Source organism: Hemitrygon akajei, chromosome 11 (assembly GCF_048418815.1).
Source record: "Hemitrygon akajei chromosome 11, sHemAka1.3, whole genome shotgun sequence".
Taxonomy (NCBI): Eukaryota; Metazoa; Chordata; class Chondrichthyes; order Myliobatiformes; family Dasyatidae; genus Hemitrygon; species Hemitrygon akajei.
This window is the reverse complement of record NC_133134.1, coordinates 113,552,473-113,572,851: the sequence shown is the minus strand read 5'-3', so window position 1 is coordinate 113,572,851 and position 20,379 is coordinate 113,552,473. Positions and strand designations below refer to the sequence as shown.

The 20,379-nt window shown below is 46.2% G+C and overlaps 1 long non-coding RNA gene across 2 annotated transcripts in view; it reads right to left on the bottom strand.

Moving 5' to 3' along the window:
• Positions 1-10,324: 10,324 nt before the first annotated feature.
• The window catches only part of LOC140735928 (uncharacterized), a 48,074-nt gene continuing 38,019 nt past the window's right edge, over positions 10,325-20,379 (bottom strand). The window contains exon 4 of one of the 2 annotated variants that reach the window (XR_012100840.1): positions 10,325-11,354. This is a non-coding gene — a long non-coding RNA (uncharacterized lncRNA). Of the gene's footprint in view, positions 18,764-20,379 lie in introns of both variants that reach the window. The other variant, XR_012100839.1, reaches the window with a different exon arrangement.

The following is a 20,379-nucleotide window of genomic DNA, read 5'->3' as shown; positions in this document are numbered from 1 at the left end:
CATAAATTGAGTAGATAGCCAGAGATGTTTTTCCTCAAGGGCAGAGCTGGCTAATACAAGCGAGCATAATTTTAAGGTGACTGGAGAAAAGTATAAAAGTATAAGAGGTAAATTTTTATGCAGAGAGAAGTGAGTGTGTGGAACACCCTGCCAAGGGTAATGGTAGGGGCAGACATATTAGGATCGCTTAAGAAGCACTTAGCTAAGGTTCAAAGATCATTTTATTGTCAAAGTACATATGCACACACACAGTACATTGTACATACAATGCAACTCTGATATTCGTCTTCTCCAAATGGTCATGAAGAACACATGAAAAAATAAAAGAAGCAAAACTCACAGGCCCCAGAATCCCTCACCCCTCCCCACAGAAAAAGAACAGCAACAATACAATCCCTGACCCCCCTCCCCGTAGAAAAAAACAGCAACAAAAACACTCCATGATCCCCTCCTTCGCAGAAAAAACAGCAATAATGGCAATCCCTGATACCCAACCCCACAGAAAAAAAATGCAATCCCAACCCCCTCACTCACAGAAGAAAGACAACAATACCAACACACCCGAACCCTTTCCCGTAGAGAAAAAAACAGCAAACAAGCCCCTCACTCCCAAAACAGAACAGTGAGAGTGGCATCAAAAACCCCCTAACCACCCCTCCCCAGCCACACACAGAGATGTGTGGCCAATCAGCCACAAGAAAGAAAATGCAAAAAGCTGAAGGAAACCAACATAAAGTACAGTCAGTCAGTCACATGAAGCTCAGAACTTTGAACAGTCCTTCCGTGACTCAGAACTCGGGCCTGGTCTGAACAGTAGCCTTCACAGGGAGCGATTGCTGACCCTCTGACCCCATTGGGAACAATCACTAACCCTCTGGCCCCATTGGAAGTGATCACTGACCCTCTGGACCTATTGGGAGTGATTACTGACCCTCAGACCCCATTGGGAGCAATCGCTGACCCTTTGGCCCCACTGAGAACAATCACTGACCTTTTGGCCCCATTGGGAGTGATCGCTGACCCTCTGACCCCATTGGGAACAATCACTGACCCTCTGGCCCCATTGGGAACAATCACTGACCCTCTGGACCTATTGGGAGTGATCACTGACCCTCTGGCCCCATTGGGAGTGATCACTGACCCTCTGGCCCTATTGGGAGTGATCACTGACCCTCTGGCCCCATTGGGAGTGATCACTGACCCTCTGGCCCTATTGGGAGTGATGACTGACCCTCTGGCCCTATTGGGAACAATCACTGACCCTCTGGCCCCATTGGGAGTGATCACTGACCCTCTGGCCCCATTGGGAGTGGCCACTGACCCATTGGTCCCATTGGGAGTGATCACTGACCCTCTGGCCCTATTGGGAACAATCACTGACCCTCTGGCCCCATTGGGAGTGATCACTGACCCTCTGGCCCTATTGGGAACAATCACTGACCCTCTGACCCCATTGGGAGCAATCACTGACCCTCTGGCCCCACTGAGAACAATCACTGACCTTTTGGCCCCATTGGGAGTGATCGCTGACCCTCTGACCCCATTGGGAACAATCACTGACCCTCTGGCCCCATTGGGAGTGGTCACTGACCCTCTGGCCCTATTGGGAGTGATGACTGACCCTCTGGCCCCATTAGGAGTGATCACTGACCCTCTGGCCCTATTGGGAGTGATCACTGACCCTCTGGACCTATTGGGAGTGATCACTGATCCTCTGGCCCTATTGGGAGTGATCACTGACCCTCTGGACCTATTGGGAGTGATCACTGACCCTCTGGCCCTATTGGGAGTGATCACTGACCCTCTGACCCCATTGGGAGCAATCGCTGACCCTCTGGCCCCACTGAGAACAATCACTGACCTTTTGGCCCCATTGGGAGTGATCGCTGACCCTCTGACCCCATTGGGATCAATCACTGACCTTCTGGCCCCATTGGGAGTGATCACTGACCCTCTGGCCCTATTGGGAGTGATGACTGACCCTTTGGCCCCATTGGGAGTGATCACTGACCCTCTGGCCCTATTGGGAGTGATCACTGACCCTCTGGCCCCATTGGGAGTGATCACGGACCCTCTGGCCCTATTGGGAGTGATCACTGACCCTCTGGCCCTATTGGGAACAATCACTGACCCTCTGGCCCTATTGGGAGTGATCACTGACCCTCTGGACCTTTGGGAGTGATCACTGACCCTCTGGCCCTTTTGGGAACTATCACTGACCCTCTGGCCCTATTGGGAGTGATCACTGACCCTCTGGCCCTTTTGGGAACAATCGCTGACCCTCTGGCCCCATTGGGAGTGATCACTGACCCTCTGGCCCCAGTAGGTGTGATTGCTGACACTCTGGACCTATTGGGAGTGATCACTGACCCTCTGGCCCTTTTGGGAGCAATCACTGACCCTCTGGCTCCATTGGGAGTGATCACTGACCCTCTGGACCTATTGGGAGTGATCACTGACCCTCTGGACCTATTGGGAGCAATCACTGACCCTCTGGCCCTATTGGGAGTGATGACTGACCCTCCGGCCCTTTTGGGAACAATTGCTGACCCTCTGGCCCCATTGGGAGTGATCACTGACCCTCTGGACCTTTGGGAGTGATCACTGACCCTCTGGCCCTATTGGGAGTGATGACTGACCCTCTGGCCCTTTTGGGAACAATTGCTGACCCTCTGGCCCCATTGGGAGTGATCACTGACCCTCTGGACCTTTGGGATTGATCACTGACCCTCTGGCCCCATTGGGAGTGATCACTAACCCTCTGGCCCCATTGGGAGTAATCACTGACCCTCTGGCCCTTTTGGGAACAATCACTGACCCTCTGGCCCCATTTGGAGTGATCACTGACCCTCTGGCCCCATTGGGAGTGATCACTGACCCTCTGGACCTATTGGGAGTGATCGCTGACCCTCTGGACCTTTGGGAGTGATCACTGACCCTCTGGCCCCATTGGGAGTGATCGCTGACCCTCTGGAACTATTGGGAGTGATTATTGACCCTCTGACCCCATTGGGAGTGACCGCTGATCCTCTGGCCCTATTGGGAGTGATGACTGACCCTCTGGCCCCATTGGGAGTGACCGCTGACCCTCTGGCCCTATTGGGAGTGATGACTGACCCTCTGGCCCCATTGGGAGTGATGACTGACCCTCTGGCACTTTTGGGAACAATCGCTGACCCTCTGGCCCCAGTAGGTGTGATCGCTGACCCTCTGGACCTATTGGGAGTGATCGCTGACCCTCTGGACCTATTGGGAGTGATCGCTGACCCTCTGGCCCCAGTAGGTGTGATCTCTGACCCTCTGGACCTGTTGGGAGTGATCACTGACCCTCTGGCCCCATTGGGAGTGATCACTGACCCTCTGGACCTATTGGGAGTGATCGCTGACCCTCTGGACCTATTGGGAGTGATTACTGACCCTCTGACCCCATTGGGAGTGACCGCTGATCCTCTGGCCCTATTGGGAGTGATGACTGACCCTCTGGCCCTATTGGGAGTAATCACTGACCCTCTGGCCCTATTGGGAGTGATCGCTGACCCTCTGGACCTATTGGGAGTGATCGCTGACCCTCTGGCCCTATTGGGAGTGATGACTGACCCTCTGGCCCTATTGGGAGTAATCACTGACCCTCTGGCCCTATTGGGAGTGATCGCTGACCCTCTGGACCTATTGGGAGTGATCGCTGACCCTCTGGACCTATTGGGAGCAATCACTGATCCTCTGGCCCTATTGGGAGTGATCGCTGACCCTCTGGCCCTATTGGGAGTGATGACTGACCCTCTGGCCCTTTTGGGAACAATCGCTGACCCTCTGGCCCCAGTAGGTGTGATCGCTGACCCTCTAGACCTATTGGGAGTGATCGCTGACCCTCTGGACCTATTGGGATTGATCGCTAACCCTCTGGCCCCAGTAGGTGTGATCGCTGACCCTCTGGACCTATTGGGAGTGATCGCTGACCCTCTGGACCTATTGCGAGTGATTACTGACCCTCTGACCCCATTGGGAGTGACTGCTGATCCTCTGGCCCTATTGGGAGTGATGACTGACCCTCTGGCCCCATTGGGAGTGACCGCTGACCCTCTGGCCCTATTGGGAGTGATGACTGACCCTCTGGCCCCATTGGGAGTGATGACTGACCCTCTGGCCCTTTTGGGAACAATCGCTGACCCTCTGGCCCCAGTAGGTGTGATCGCCGACCCTCTGGACCTATTGGGAGTGATCGCTGACCCTCTGGACCTATTGGGAGTGATCGCTGACCCTCTGGCCCCAGTAGGTGTGATCTCTGACCCTCTGGACCTGTTGGGAGTGATCACTGACCCTCTGGCCCCATTGGGAGTGATCACTGACCCTCTGGACCTATTGGGAGTGATCGCTGACCCTCTGGACCTATTGGGAGTGATTACTGACCCTCTGACCCCATTGGGAGTGACCACTGATCCTCTGGCCCTATTGGGAGTGATGACTGACCCTCTGGACCTATTGGGAGTAATCACTGACCCTCTGGCCCTATTGGGAGTGATCGCTGACCCTCTGGACCTATTGGGAGTGATCGCTGACCCTCTGGACCTATTGGGAGCAATCACTGATCCTCTGGGCCTATTGGGAGTGATCGCTGACCCTCTGGCCCTATTGGGAGTGATGACTGACCCTCTGGCCCTTTTGGGAACAATCGCTGACCCTCTGGCCCCAGTAGGTGTGATCGCTGACCCTCTAGACCTATTGGGAGTGATCGCTGACCCTCTGGACCTATTGGGAGTGATCGCTAACCCTCTGGCCCCAGTAGGTGTGATCGCTGACCCTCTGGACCTATTGGGAGTGATCGCTGACCCTCTGGACCTATTGCGAGTGATTACTGACCCTCTGACCCCATTGGGAGTGACCGCTGACCCTCTGGCCCTATTGGGAGTGATGACTGACCCTCTGGCCCTATTGGGAGTGACCGCTGACTCTCTGGCCCTATTGGGAGTGATCACTGACCCTCTGGCCCTATTGGGAGTGATCGCTGACCCTCTGGACCTATTGGGAGTGATCGCTGACCCTCTGGACCTATTGGGAGTGACCGCTGACTGGGTGTGGACGACGTCATTCTGGTGGCAGACCCAGGGCGCAGCCTCCATCAGGAGCGCTCGCTGACCATTTCTGAATGCCTTCACCTCGTTGCTACAGTCTTCCCCGCTGCTTCAAGATGGAGTCGTTCATGACCCCACGTCCCATCTTTGTTTTTTTCCATGAGTCATCTTGTGTTCTTGATCCTTTTCGGGTTCTTGTCTCTGATCTCCACGAGGCAGCTTTCTGGACAGAGCATAGTACTGGATCGTTTGATTGAGTTCCAAACTGTACGTCACAAGCACCAACAGTTTCTACATCACAAACAATGCAAAAAGAACAAGCGGAAGGCACAGAAAAACTGAAATAATTTAAAAAATTTGCTATCTGGAATCATCGTGTTCTGGTGCCATCTTGATCAGAAGTGACAGGAGCATGGATGATAGAAAAATGGAGGTTAGGTCGGAGGGAGCGATTCGATTGATCTTCTAGCAGGTTAAAAGGTTGGTAAAACACCATGGCCGAAAGGTCTGTACTGTGCTGTATTGTTCTGAGTTCTCTCAACGTTTTGGTGTTTGCTTCAGTTCAGGTTCAGGTGCACCGTTAAGAACACCGTCCTTAACATCAAGGACATTCCAAACACAGGTCCGGATGATGACGGATTTCTCTCCACTTGTCTGGATGAGTACAATTGAAGCAGCACTGACAGAGCTCATTCCCTTCTGGAGCAAAGGAGCTTGCTTGTCCGGTACCCTACGCACCCCTCTGCCCACCAGCAGTGCTCTGCGGCTCCAGCAATCAGGTCACTTGTCCGAGTGCTACTGGTACCACGTAAGCCGGGACTACCTGTCGCGTGGTTGGGTGGTCGGCGACTAAAGCGGCTCCCCCACCGGGCTTGCCTGGTGAGGAGGGGTGGCTAGACATGCTGCAAGACAAAAAACAAGACCTGTCAAAGGGGGGATGAACCCTCTTGTAGGGTCAACAGCCATCTAGCAACCACGTGCCGTGAAGCACGGAAAGGGCATCCCTCGCATCGAAGCTTAGTCTGGCCATTCACTGCACCAGAACTTCCCCCAGCCGTCTTGGACCCCACCAAGCTGGATCCGGCTGGATCCGGGAGGGGATGTCGAGAGGATGGATCTGGACTGTGCAACCCCCTACACAACATTCACGCACATGCTGTTCCTGAACCATCATCATCCTATGGGATGGATAGCCAGAGAGAGGCTCCAGCATGCACCATCTATGGAATGCTTTTCTGACACCTCCCGATTCACAAATGTTTCTACCAGGATTAAGAACTTCAGGAAACCACCTTTAATTTCCTCCAAGCTTCTCGGCATTCTGATTTTGAGGAATTCAGCAAACTGAAAATTGTAGAATGAAAACTTTCAGCGAATACTCTGTGAAAAAGATATTTCCCACTTTAACTTTCACAGCTCTCTGGTCAGGGATCGGAGTGAATGGGGAAACTATTAAAAAATTTCCAAAAGTTCATCATACCTGGAGAAAAATCCCTCATTTTCTAAGTCCTGTGACCTTGACGTGATATCCAAGAGACTGTAGAGGTAAGTGGGATAAGGAGTGGAGCTCAGATGGTGCCTAACGGCGACTCCTTTGCTTGCATCTTCCGAAACAGCTCTATTTCCATCTTTATTTTTCCCTTTCAGGGTTCTTTTGAAGACCCTGACCTGGAGTTACACTGACTCCGGGTCTTTGTGGGAATGGGACCCGTTCCTGGGGTCTCACAACCGGCCGCTTTTTGATACAACAAGGATGCGACCTGGAAGACTAGTGCACCTTCGGGATTCTGGGATTTCATGGCTTTGGAGGCGAGTGGACTCGAGGTTGGTGCCACTGCCTGATGTGTTGTGGGAGTACATGGAAGATCGAAAGCTAGCTAGCTGCTGGTTGTGTGCCCAGAGACCTGAGCCCTTTGGGCACAGAGCTCGGAAAAATTCGACGTAACAGACGTTTAACATCATAAATCAGTGAGCTGTTTATTTTGTCTCCCCTCTCGCTGTGAAACGGGGACACCTCTTTTTCTCTTACTAGAGAGAGAGCCTGTGGAATGTCAAATTACCGGGTGAACGAGTAGTCTTTGGGGTACTGCAAGTCTGTGTCTTTACTGATGCTTTGCTGCACACTTGAGTGCTCAGTGGGGGGTGTTGAGGCTTTTTTTGCTGGTGGGGGAGGGAGGATTGTCGCTTTGCTGTTGTTTATGCTTGGGTGGGGGGAGTGAGGGGGCTTTGGGGTTTTAACATTTAACTGTCATTCATTCTTTGGGGCACTCCTCTGTTTCTGTGGATGGTTGCGAAGAAAAGGCATTTCAGGATGTATATTGTATACATTTCTCTGACATTAAATGTACCTTTGAACCTTTGAATACAAGGATGAGCATTATAGAACTGCAGCCCTGACAGACCAGAAACTGACATGGACTACCGAACATCAGAGTGAGTAGAATTTGATGAGATAAAGGAGTTGGAAGCTGATCAAGTGTGAAAGTTAAGTATGAAGGTGACAAAGTTAGTTGCAGAGAGAAGCAGGGTGCAAATAGATGCTTATTTACAGGATTTACTTGATAAGGAACATGTGGAGACTCCTAAATTCACAAATATTTGGATCGTTCAGCCAGTACAATGTGGAAGGAATATTTTTAAAGGATTAAGATAATTTACGGTGGACCTGAAATTCTGTGAGCACATACCTCAGAGAAAAGGAAATCTTGATTTTCTCTGACGACCAATTTATCTGTAATTGAGTCTATTCAAGCTACCACTTTGGCTCCAGTCTTTAACAAAATGTACTCCACTTTGCTTCATTGAGAGTTTCTGGAGTCCAGCATCATTTTGTTATTCTTGATTCTTTTTGAGTCACACAGGTAACTTCTTTCATTTCCGCTGTCAATCCATTTAGCATTTTAGATAAAGAATGACTTTTATTCCATGACTAGTAGTTGGCTACAGGGATCTGATTTGGGACACCAGCTCTTCATGAATTTATAAATGACTTAGATGAGGAAGTGAAAGTGTGAGTTAGAAAGTTTGCAGATGACATAAAGGTTGGGTTGCTGTGAATGGTGTAGAAGGTGTCCTAAATTGTGGAGTGCTGGCCTGAGATGTGGCAAGTGGAGTTCAATCGGGAAAAGTGTGAAGTGATACACTTCGCAAGGCTGAACGGCGCTAAACAGCGACTCCTTTGCTTGCATCTTCAGAAGCAGTTCTATTTCCATCTTTAAAAGCTCTATTTTTCCCTATCAGGGTTCTTTTGAAGACCCTGACCTGGAGTTACACGCTGACTTCATTTTTTGGGGGAATGGGACCCACACTCGGGGTTTCACAACTGGCCATTATCCGACATGCCAAGGTCACGGCCTAAGAGTTCAGCTCGCCTTTGGAGGCCGAGGATCTCGGGGTTCTGGAGGCGGGCAGATCGAAGGTCAGTGTCCCAGACCGGTCTGTCGAAGGAGCTGGAAGATATTGGCTGGGTGCCCAGAGACCTGAGATCTTTGGGCTCAGAGCTCAGAAAAGTGACGCAACAGACGTTTAACATTATAAATCAGCGAATTGTTTGTTATGTCTCCCCTCTCACTGTGAAACGGAGACATCTCTCTGTCTCTTATTAGGGAGAGAGAAAACCTGTGGTACATCGAATAACGGGTGAAGGAGTAGTCTTTGGGGTACTGCAAATCTCTGACTTTGCTGTTGCTTTTGCTCATGCTTGAGTGCTCGGTGGTGGGTGCCGATGCTTTTTTTTGCCGGTGGGGGGAGGGGGGATCGTTACTTGCTGCTGTTTATACGCGGGAGGGAGGGGAGCTGAGGCGGACGTTGGGGTTCTAACATTTAACTGTCATTAATTCTTTGGGGCACTCCCCTCTGTTTTTGTGGATGTTTGCGAAGAAAAGAATTTCAGGATGTATATTGCATAGATTTCTCTGACATTAAATTGTACCTTTGAAACCTTTGAACTTGAAGGCAGAGTGCAAGGTTAATTATAGGATTCTTAGCAGCGTAGAGGATCAGACGGACCTTGGGATCCATGTCCATGTCTCTCAAAGTTACTGCATAAGTTGACAGGATGAGAAGAAGGCAAATGGTATGTTGGATTCATTAGTCAGGGTGGGGTCGGTGGGACTTAGTTCAAGAGCTGCGAGGTAATGTTGCAGTTCTATAAAACTGGTTATGCCACACTTGTGTAATGCCTTGATTAAGATTACGACTGTTATGCCGTAGGTATTTCATCTTAGTAGCTTCTGCAAAAGCAGTGTGTCCTGCTGGTAGAATGTCTTGCTTTCAGCTAAGGATAAGGGGGTATGATGTTCAACTTGGGAATGTTGTGTCAGCCAGTCAGAAGGGTGGAATAGGAAGAAGGTTGTAGAGAGAGTTGGGTGCAGACAGACTTGTGACAGACACTGGTGGGGTTTGTGGTCTTTTTGGTGGGAGCTGTGGAGAGGACAAGAGGGAAGGTGGCTGAAAATGCCATGGGAAGGAGTGTCCCTGTTTTGTGCAGATAAATGGCTCCAAGGAGGAAGGGCCAATACTCCTGAGAGGGAGCCCGTTTGTTCGAGATGGATTTAGAGCAAAGTTTCTCACAGACTGTGGGTCCAGTGCGTGAATAAAAAGGACAACTTCAAGATGAGCTCCAACTTTATGTGGGTTAACTGAAGTGGGTCATTTTCTATTTTTTTCCCCTAAAACTGTTCCATAAAGCTGAAATTTGTAAATATACTTTCTTTACAATCTTATGTGGTGTACGATATTTATTTCTTGCCGACCGACAATTGTGTACGGGTAGTATTTACATAGCATTAGCTCAAATCGAGGTTTCTTTAATTGCAACATCACAAAATTCCTGTTTGGCTGAACCCCAAATCATACTGACCCTTGTCGTATATTTTTATGAAAGGGGGCTTTCTCACTGCTGGGTCACAAGTTTGCCTATGAGCCCAGTGAGGGGGTTCTATTTGTGGGGGCACATCTGGGATTCGCTGAATGCTGTGTAATTGCTGTTAAGAATTGATTATGCAGTTTCTGTGTTTAAGCTAGTGTCGGGAAATAGTGACTAAGGCACTTTATTATGGATGCCGTGGTGATTAAGGTTTGGAATGATTCAAGGAGATTATCCAGAAATAATGCTTGTTTATGAGAGGTGGCCTTCTTACCGCTGGGTCCCGTGGCTGTTAGCAGAGCAGGCTAATGAACCAAGTTTGCAAATAAAAAAAACGAAGTGATTCAGACACCAACGCAGCAGAATATTTATTACAGACAGTGTCAAACAATAACTGGATACAGGGCAGAGCTATGCACTGCAGAAAATAGACTATTACACAAAGTATTTGAATGTTTTAGATTTTGGTTTTGCTTCAGTTCAAGGATGTTTTCTCTTCCTTTAAAATCAATGTCTTGCAAGAGTCCCTTCCTAAATACCACTATATTAACATTAAAGCTTCCCACAACCTGTCAGTTTACCATTGCCACTTATTAACTGGTGCCTTGCATGAACTGAAAGGATTGGTTAGTACACCTCTGCGCATTGGTGGAAACATGTCCAGCAAGAAAGAAAGAAACTTACCAGAAGCTTACCCTAGCCTCTGCCTCTCCTTGCCATAGCCACTTGAGTCAAAGCAGCTCCCCATTCTAACGCTGGCCCATTTCCACAATAGCCCCTCTGCTTAAACCTAATTTTTTTCTGATTAGCACCATTCACTTTTTAAATCTGATGTTCATTCATTACAAACTAATTATTTTAAAATCTGTTTCACCTTGTTACAATGTTTCTGCCATTGAACAAAAGTCTTTTATTTACTCCAGTTTTTACTACCTCTTACTGAATCTCCCCTTAACCTTCGCTCAGATAAGAAGAGCAGTCTCATCTTTTCCGCCCATTACATTTTTACCATGACCCCATTCTTCTAACACCAAAGCTGTAACATTCTCACTAGTTCAAAGTAAATTTATTATCAAAGTACATATATGTTACCATATACAACTGAGATTCATTTTCTCGTGAGCATATTCAATAAATCTATAGAATAATAACCGTAACAGAATCAATGAAAGATCGCCCAACTAGTGCGTTCAACCAGAGTGCAGAAGACAACAAACTGGGCAAGTACAAAGAGAAGAAATAATAATAATAATAGATAACAATAATAATACCAGGAACATGAGATGAAGAGTCCTTGAAAGTGAGTCCATTGGTTTGGGGACGTTCCAATGATGGGGTTATCCTCTTTGATTCAGAAGCCTGGTGGCTGATGGTTCCTGAACCGGTGGTGAGAGTCCTGAGGCCCCTGTACCTTTTTCCTGTTGGCAGCAGTGAGAAGAGAGCAGAGACATGAATTCAATACTCCAGCTGAGATCTTGTTGATGAATTAGCAAGGCTTAGTATATCGCATTATCTTTTATGTTATGTGGCTGGTATCGTTGGCTATTTATGTAAGTAACTGAGGCTCAAGTTTAAACTTTGCAGAGATGCACATTTGCAGTGATAGGCATAGATTTATTTTGATCGTGGTTCCAGGGGTGTGATATGCATCGATACTAGGCCTTCAGCTATTCAAAATTTTTAACTTAAATGCCCAAGAGTCAAGTATTCAAGTTGCTGCTGACGTAAAGCTGATTGGAAACTCAGGAAAACAGCGATCTGCTTGAATATAGACAGGAAGATGTCAGATTATAATGGAAAATATATTCACTTCAGTAGGGAGCAAATGGTGTCAAATGGTTGTTGTGACACATCTAGTATGGTAGTGTAGTGGGTAGTGCTTGTTGCTCTCGCTTTCAGCTTCCACCGCTGGCTAGCAGTCTTGTGAAAAGGAAAGCTGAATGCGCAAGTCTCTCCCTGCCGTACACAGCCTCTCCAACAGCAAGCCTCATGTGGTGACTCCTTGCTGGCAACACACAGAAACGGAACTCCTTTCAGACTCGGGCTGAACTAGAAATGATGGGGAGGAGGTCTGACCCCTGCACACTTAGCACGTAGGCCCAACGGTGTGTAGACATGCCCTAATGCTCGTGAACCAGATCGCCAGCTATGGGTAAATAGCCCCAGTGCCCGGTGGGTAGCCTCAGAAGAGATGAAGGGTACGGGAGTATCTGGAGTGGAGTCCCTAAGGTGGCTGGATCACTGAACATCCTTCTGGCAGCTCCTGCAGCCAAATGTGTTGCTTTGCTTTCCTTTGGACTACACGGGTGACGCCGAGAGTGGGACCTCGATGACTGGGCATCCCAGAATCTCCATACGTTCTGCCCAGGTTTGTGCCCAGGGGAGGTCACTCCAGTGATTCATGCACCTATTGTTCTTCGAGACAGATGGGTGCCATCGTAGGAAAGTGGAATAGTATGGATGTACAGCAGTACTGTGCCTGTACTTCTAAACCTTTCCTGGACTCAGAAAGAAACTTCTGCTTTGGATTAATCTCGGGGTCCTATCAAAACTGATCAAATACATTTGACCTAAATTCACTTAAATTTACAATACTGAAAGGTGATCTCTTTGATCATGTGAGATTCTGAAAAGGGATGGACAGGCTATTTCCTCAGGTTGGAGAATCTATAAATAAGAGATGGGGACTGTGATAACCTCAGAATAAAGGACATTTAGGAGGGAGATGAGAAGGCATTTCTCAGACAGTTGTAAATCTTCAGAATTTTTCATCCCAAAATGCTATTGATGTTCAGTCATTAGGTTCACCCAAAGCTGAGGCTGATTGATTTTTGAGTATTAATTTAATCAAAGAAATTACAAAGAGTTACATTTCATCTTGAATCACAGTGTCATACAGAACAGAAACAGACCCTCCTGCCCACCAGCTCTGCACTGAGCATCAAACACACATTTGCACTAATCCCTTTTTATTCTCTTCATATAGATAGCGATTCCGGTTAATCATGACACGTCAGGACCAGTACACTTTGACCCAATTAAGTGATTGCCCCAATTATCTGAAGTTTCATGGAAATCATTAAAAGTTATTAAAAAAAAGACAAACTACAGTTTAACTGAGTAACAAATTATGTGCTTAAATGAAATACAGAACAAATTAGAACACAACCAAATTTCTGCTGTACTAGAAAACACTATTAGTCCGTAATGGTTACTGAGGAAGAATTCATCGAGTATACATTGGCATAGTGGTCAATTAGTAAAGCATCCATTCCTAGCCCCTGAAGCTTCAAGGTTTAATGCTTTTCCCAATAAGCAACAATTTCTTTTCCTCAGTTCCTGACATATTTGAACAACAATTATGCAATCCATTTCTTATTTTGAACCCATTATGTTGTGTGTTCGTAGCAAAGAGCATGGCTCGATAAAACAAGGTCTGTTTCATCAGCATTGTGGATATCATCTGAACAAAATTTTTGAAGGAAGTCAGGGAGTTTTGTAGATTTTCATGTTTCTGCACTTACAGTGTGCTTCTTGAACTTAATGTGGTGCTTACTTTTCCAAGACAACCAACTCTCTGTTGCTTTAAAATCTTCATGACCCAGCTTCTTAGCTAGCTTCTCTGATATAAAAAAACATGAGCCCATTGTTCTGTCCAGTAACAATCGAAAACCACTGGTTGAAGGTCACCTGAACACTTGGATTTTTACCTTCATGAATTCGTTATTGGGATATTCCCTGTTGTGCCTTGCGTAATGCCCATTCCTCTCACAGTTAACCTTGCTGATGTATCAAGCGTGCAAATATAGATTGTGGCTTTCCAGCTACCTCTGCAACTGATGAGGGGTGTTAGGCGGAAATCAATGCTTCTTGAATCGGCGTCCATCAGCCGAAATGCATAACACAAGCACATGCAACTGTTAGCTCTGAGCACAGTGTAGTGTTTAACGTCCACACAAGTGCACGTGACTGACCATCTCCTGCCCCAATTAAGCAGCCTAGTATCCCAAATAAACAAAGGGAACCGTGGTTCTTTTCTCAATTTGTCTTTGTTCTTTAAGAGTTTCTTTTACGTTTTGTGCGAGTGGAGGGTGTTGGGGGATTGATGTTCCATTATGTTCTGTTAGTTTTTTTGTGCGGGGGAGACGATAAGACCATAGGACATGGAAACAGCATTGGGCCATTCAGCCCATCGAGTCTGCTCTGCCATTCCATCATGGCTGATCCCAGATCGCACTCAACCCCATACACCTGCCTTCTCACCATAACTTTTGATGCCTTGCACAATCAGGAAACTATCAATTTTCGCTTTAAGTATACCCATGGTTTGGGCCTCCACAGATGTCTGTGGCAGAGCATTCCACAGATTCACTACTCTCTAGTGAAAAAAAACTCTGTTCTGAAGGGTCGCCCCACAGTTTTGAGGCTGTGCCCTCTAGTTCTGGACACACCCACTGTAGGAAGCGTCTACTCCATGTCTGCCTTATCTGGTCCTTTCAACATTCCGTAGGTTCCAATGAGATGCCCCCCCCCCCCACCCCAGCATTATTTTAAATTCCAGTGAGTACAGGCCCAAAGCTGCCAAACGCTTCTCATACATTAACCCATTCAATCCCAGAATCATCCTTGAGAACCTCATCTGGACTCTCTCTTTCTGAGATATGGGGCTCAAAACTGTTGACAAGTGTGGCCTGACTAGTGTCTTATGAAACCTCAGCATTATCTCCTTGCTTTTATATTCTATTTTATATTCTATTCCCCTTGAAATGAATGCCATCATTGCATTTGCCTTCTTTACCACAGACTCAACCTGTAAATTAACCTTCAGGGAGTCTTGCATGAGGTGCTAAGTCCCTTTGCACCTCTGACGTTGGAATTTTCTCTCCATTTAGATAATAGTCTGCACTATTATTCCTTTTAACAAAATGCGTTATTATACATTTCCCAATACTGTATTCCATCTGCCACTTTTTTGCCCATTCTAATTTGTCTAAGTCCTGCTGCAATCGCAATGCTTCCTCAGCACTACCTGCTCCTCCATCTATCTTCGTATCATCTGCAAACTTTGCCACAAAGCCATCAATTCCATTATCTAAATCAGTGACAAACAATGTGAAACGCAGCGGTCCTAACATTGACCCCTGAGAAACACCAATGGTCTCTGGCAGCCAACCAGAAATGCCCCCTTTATTCCCTCTCACTGCCTCCTGCCTGTCAGCCATTCCTCTATCCATGCCAGTATCTCTCCTGTAACACCACAGAACTTTGTCTTGTTAAGCAACCTCAAGTGCATCACCTTATCAAATGCCTTCTGAAAACCCTGTGGCCAGCCTGCTTGTTACTTCCTCGAAGAATTCTAACAGATTTCAGGCAAGACTTCCCTTTACAGAAACCATGTTGACTTTGACTTATTTTATCATTATTCTCCAAGTACCCCAAAACCTCGTCCTTAATAATGGACTCCAACACTTTCCCAGCCACTGAGGTTAGGCTAACTGGCCTATAATTTTCTTTCTTCTGCCTTCCTGCCTGCTTAACGAGTAGAGAGACATTTGCAATTTTCCAGTCCTCTGGAACCATCCCGGAATTCTGCTCCCTATCACTCACATACCTCTGGCATACTGTTAGTGTCTACCACAGTGAAGACCAATGCAAAGTGCTTATTAAGTTCATCTGCCATTTCTTTGTCCCCCTTTACTACTTCACCAGCATCACTTTCGAGTGGTCCAATATCAACTCCTACCTCCCTTTTGCTCTTTATGTAACTGAAAAAACTTCCAGTATCCAGTTTTATATTATTGGCTAATTTGCTCTCGTATTTCAACTTTTCCCTTCTTATGGATTTTTTAGTTGCCTTTTGTTGGATTTTTAAAACTTCCAAATCATCCAACTTCCCAGTTACTTTTGCTACCTCATATGCCTTTCCTTTGGCTTTTATGCAGTCAGGCCTTAACTTTCCTTGTCTGCCATGGTTGCCTAGCCCTGCCATTTGAGAACTACTTCTTATGTGGGACATATCTATCCTGCATCTTGTGAACTATTCCCAGAAACTTCTGCCACCTCTACTCTGCCGTCATCCCCACCAGTATCTTCCTCCAATCCACCCGGGCAAGCTCCTCTCTCATGCCTCTGTAATTCACTATATTCCATTGAGATACTGATATATCTGACTTATGTTTCTCCCTCTCAAAACTGCAGTATGCATTCAATCATATTACGATCACTGTCCTAAGGGCTCCTTTAGCTTAAGCTCCCTAATAAAACCTGGATTATTACACAACACCCAGTCTAAGACAGCCTTTCCCTGAGTAGGCTCAAGCACAAACTGCTCTAAAAAGCCATCTCACAGGCATTCAGCAAATTCTCTCTTGTGATGTGACACCACTGATTTTCTCAATCCCCTTGCACCTTGTAGTCCCCCATTACAATTGTGACATTACCCTTATTACATGCCCTTTCCAGCTCCCTCTGCAATCTCAACCCCACATTTTGGATACTATTTGGAGGCCTATATATGATTCCCATGATGGTTTCTTTTTTAACCCTTGCAGTTTCTTAACTCCACCCACAAAGATTTGACATTCTCTGACCCTATCCCATCTTTTTCTCAAGATGTAATTCCATCTCTTACCAACAGAGCCACACCACTGCCTATGCCTTCCTGCCTGTCCTTTCGATATAAAGCATATCCTTTTGATACTGAGCTCCCAGCTATGACTTTCTTTCAGCCACAACTCAGTGATGCCCACAACATCATACCGACCAATCTCTAATTGTGCCACAAATTCATTAACATCATTCTGAACACTACATGCATTTAAATACAGTACCTTCAGTTCTGCATTCTTCGCCCTTTTGAATTTTGCCTTTGTGATACAACTTAACTCTTTGTGCTGTCTGCATTTGTACCCAATCATTGGCTAGTCCTTCCTTACATTCATATTACACTCATCATCGACTTGTAAACCTGCTGGGTCATCCTCAGCTCTATCATACTGGTTCCCATTCCCCGCCATTCCCAACAGCTTTAGCAAACCTGCCTGCAAGGATATCGGTCCCCTCGGATTCAAGTGCAACCCATTCCTTTTATACAGGTCTGTCCCAGAAGAGTCCCAGTGATCCAGAAATCTGAATCCCTGCCCCTTGCTCCAATTCTTCAGCCATGCATTTATCTTCCACTTCAATCTATTCCTATCCTCACTGTCGTGTGGCACAGGCAGCAGTCTGAAGATTACTTCCTTTTAGGTCCTGCTTTTCAACTTCCTGTATTCTGTTTTCAGGACCTCCTCTCCCTTTTTCTACCCATGTCGTTGGTACCAAACGTACCATGACTTCTGGCTGCTCACCTTCCCTTTTCAGGATATTGTGGACAAGTTAAGAAACATTACGTATCCTGGTGTCTGGGAGGCAAACTACCATCTGTGTTTCTTCCTCGTGTCCACAGAATCACCGATCTGACCCCCTAACTATAAACAGTCCCCTATTACTGCTACCATCCTCTTCGGTTCCCTACCCTTCTGAGCTACAGGCCAGAGGCATGGCCGCTGTTGCTTCCCCTGGGTAGGTCCCCCACCCCCAGCGGTACTCAAAATGGAATACTTTTTGTTGAAGGGGATGGCCACATGGGTGCTCTCCACTATCTGATGTTTTCCCTTCCCTCTTGGCAGTCACCCATTTATCTGTCTCCTATAGCTTTGGGGTGGCTACCTCCCTGTAACTCCTGTCTATTACATCCTCACTTTCCCTAACAAGCTGAAGGTAATCGAGCTGCAGCTCCAATTCCCTAAGACGGTCTCTAAGGAGCTGTATCTCGATGCACCTGGTACAGATCTGGTCATTGGGGAGGCTCACATCTGACACCCAGAACAGCACAGTGGCCATGCAGACATACCCCAATTCTTTCAAGAGTTTGTTTTTTGGGGGTCGATGTTCCTGTTCCAATTTGTGTGTGGGGGGGGTGTTGATGATCGGGATGCCATTCTTTTATGTGCGGGGGGAGGGTTGGTTTGATGTTTCTCTCTGCACAACTTTCATGTTCTTTCTTTGTTTCGTGGCTATCTGGAGAAGACAAATTTCAGAGTTGTATATGGATAATTGCTTTGATAATAAATGAATCTTTGAAGAGTTGTTCCAAATAAGCGTCTGCCCCAGTTAACCAGAGTCCACTGTACTTATAAGACTCACAAGATTTCAGCTGTTCTAGAAGATTAAAATTTGAAAGATTCCATACTTTGCTATTTAGTTGCCAGATGAGTCGGCTACGTGGTGATGCATCCAAAGACACAGTTGTAATATGAGCAAGCGGAGTTAGTGTAGACATGGTGTGCTGAAGGGTTTGTTTCTGTGCTCCACATCCCAATGACTGGTGAGATTCAGCTAACAAATAGCTGTTCAGAATATCAGCAGTTCTATATTCTCGTTTTCCCACAGAAATTTTCATGGATTATTTTGTCTTACTTCTTTTCTAGTTCATTTATTCTGTTTAAAAGGGAAAGCCTAGAATATTGCCATAGAAAGGAAAAGGTGTAATCTTATAATAAGCTTCATTTCCCTCTATTTTAATGTTGTTACCCCAAACTTTCTTCATTTGTCATTCTTATCTTTACTACATGATCGTTGTAAATCTTTAAAAATAATCATCAAATTCTTGGAGCAAACACAAGGAAATCTGCAGATGCTGGAAATTCAAACAACACGTCCTGACGAAGGGTCTCGGCCCAAAACGTCGACAGTGCTTCTCCTTATAGATGCTGCCTGGCCTGCTGTGTTCCACCAGCTTTTTGTGTGTGTTGATCAAATTCTTGGATTTTTTTCCCAAAAATGGATTCTTAAATGTGAGAAAGAGAAATTAATTTTATATATAACCATATAACAATTACAGCACAGAAACAGGCCATCTCGACTAAAAGAAACAGGCCTTTTAGTCCGTGCCGAACGCATACTCTCACTTAGTCCCACCGACCTCAGCCCATAACCCTCCATTCCTTTCCTGTCCATACACCTATCCAATTTTACTTTAAATGACAATATCAAACCTGCCTCTACCACTTCTACTAGAAGCTCGTTCCACACAGCTACCACTCTCTCGTGTTACCTTTAAACTTTTGCCCCCTAACTCTCAACTCATGTCCTCTTGTTTGAATCTCCCCTACTCTCAATGGAAAAAGCCTATCCACGTCAACTCTATCTATCCCCTTCATCATTTTAAATACCTCTATCAAGACCCCCCTCAACCTTCTACATTTTCTGGAGGAATTAATTATGATGGTCCCATGGAGAGATGGAATTCTGCCACCAGGGGTCTGATCTGAACATGATTTTGTCTCCAATAATAATACATATATTGTAAAGTTTATATATTTCATTCTAACCTGGACCATTCCTAGACACTGTTAATGAGGATTATGTTCTTAATACTACATTATATCTTAGGCTTGGTGTCTTAATGATAGCTAGTCTTTTACAGAATTTACCCAAAATCCAATCATAAATCAATTTGAAAGTACCCCAAAAGAGCAGTGCTGGGAGCTCCTTTGTTTCTGGTACAGATACATAATTGGGTAAAAGTGATTTGGATGAAATGTGAGTTGTCTAATTAATAACTGCAAACAACACAAAAATTGGTGGCATTGTGGAAGATTGTCAATGACATAGGAGAATATAGATCACTTGGAAATATGGATAGAGAAATGGCCGATGGAGTTTATCTGGACAAGTGTGATGTGTCACATTTAGAAGGACAAATGCAAAAGGAAAATAAACAGTAAATGGCAGGACCCTTAGAAGCACCAATGGGTAGAGAGATCTTGTGCTACATATCAACATCAGGCTCTAAAACTTGGGTCTCTGTGCCTCCCTCTGCAACTGGATCATTGACTTACTCACTGGGAGACCACAGTCTGTGTAGATTGGGTATAAAATCTGTTCCTTGCTGACAATCAACACTGGTGCACCTCAAGGGTGTGTGCTTAGCCCACTGCTCTACTCTCTCCACACCCACGATTGTGTGGCTAGGCACCAGCTCAAATAGCATCTATAAATTTGCAGAATTTCAGATGGTGATGAGGAGGTGTACAGGAGTGAGATAGATCAGCTGGTTGAGCGGTGTCACAACAACCTTGCCCTCAACGTCAGTAAGACCAAGGAATTTATTGTTGATTTCAGGAAGGGAAAGTCAAGGGAACACACACCGGTCATCATCAAGGAATCAGTAATGGAAAGGGTAAGCAGTTTTAAGAACCTGGATCTCAACATCTCTGAAGATCTATCCTGGGCCCAACATATTGATGCAATTACAAAGAAAGCATGATAGCAGCTGTATTTCATTAGGAGTTTGAGGAGATTTGGAATGTCACCAAAGACTCTAGCCTATTTCTACTGATATGCTGTGAGAGCATTCTACCTGATTGCATCACTGTCTGGTATTGATTGGCCACTGGATAG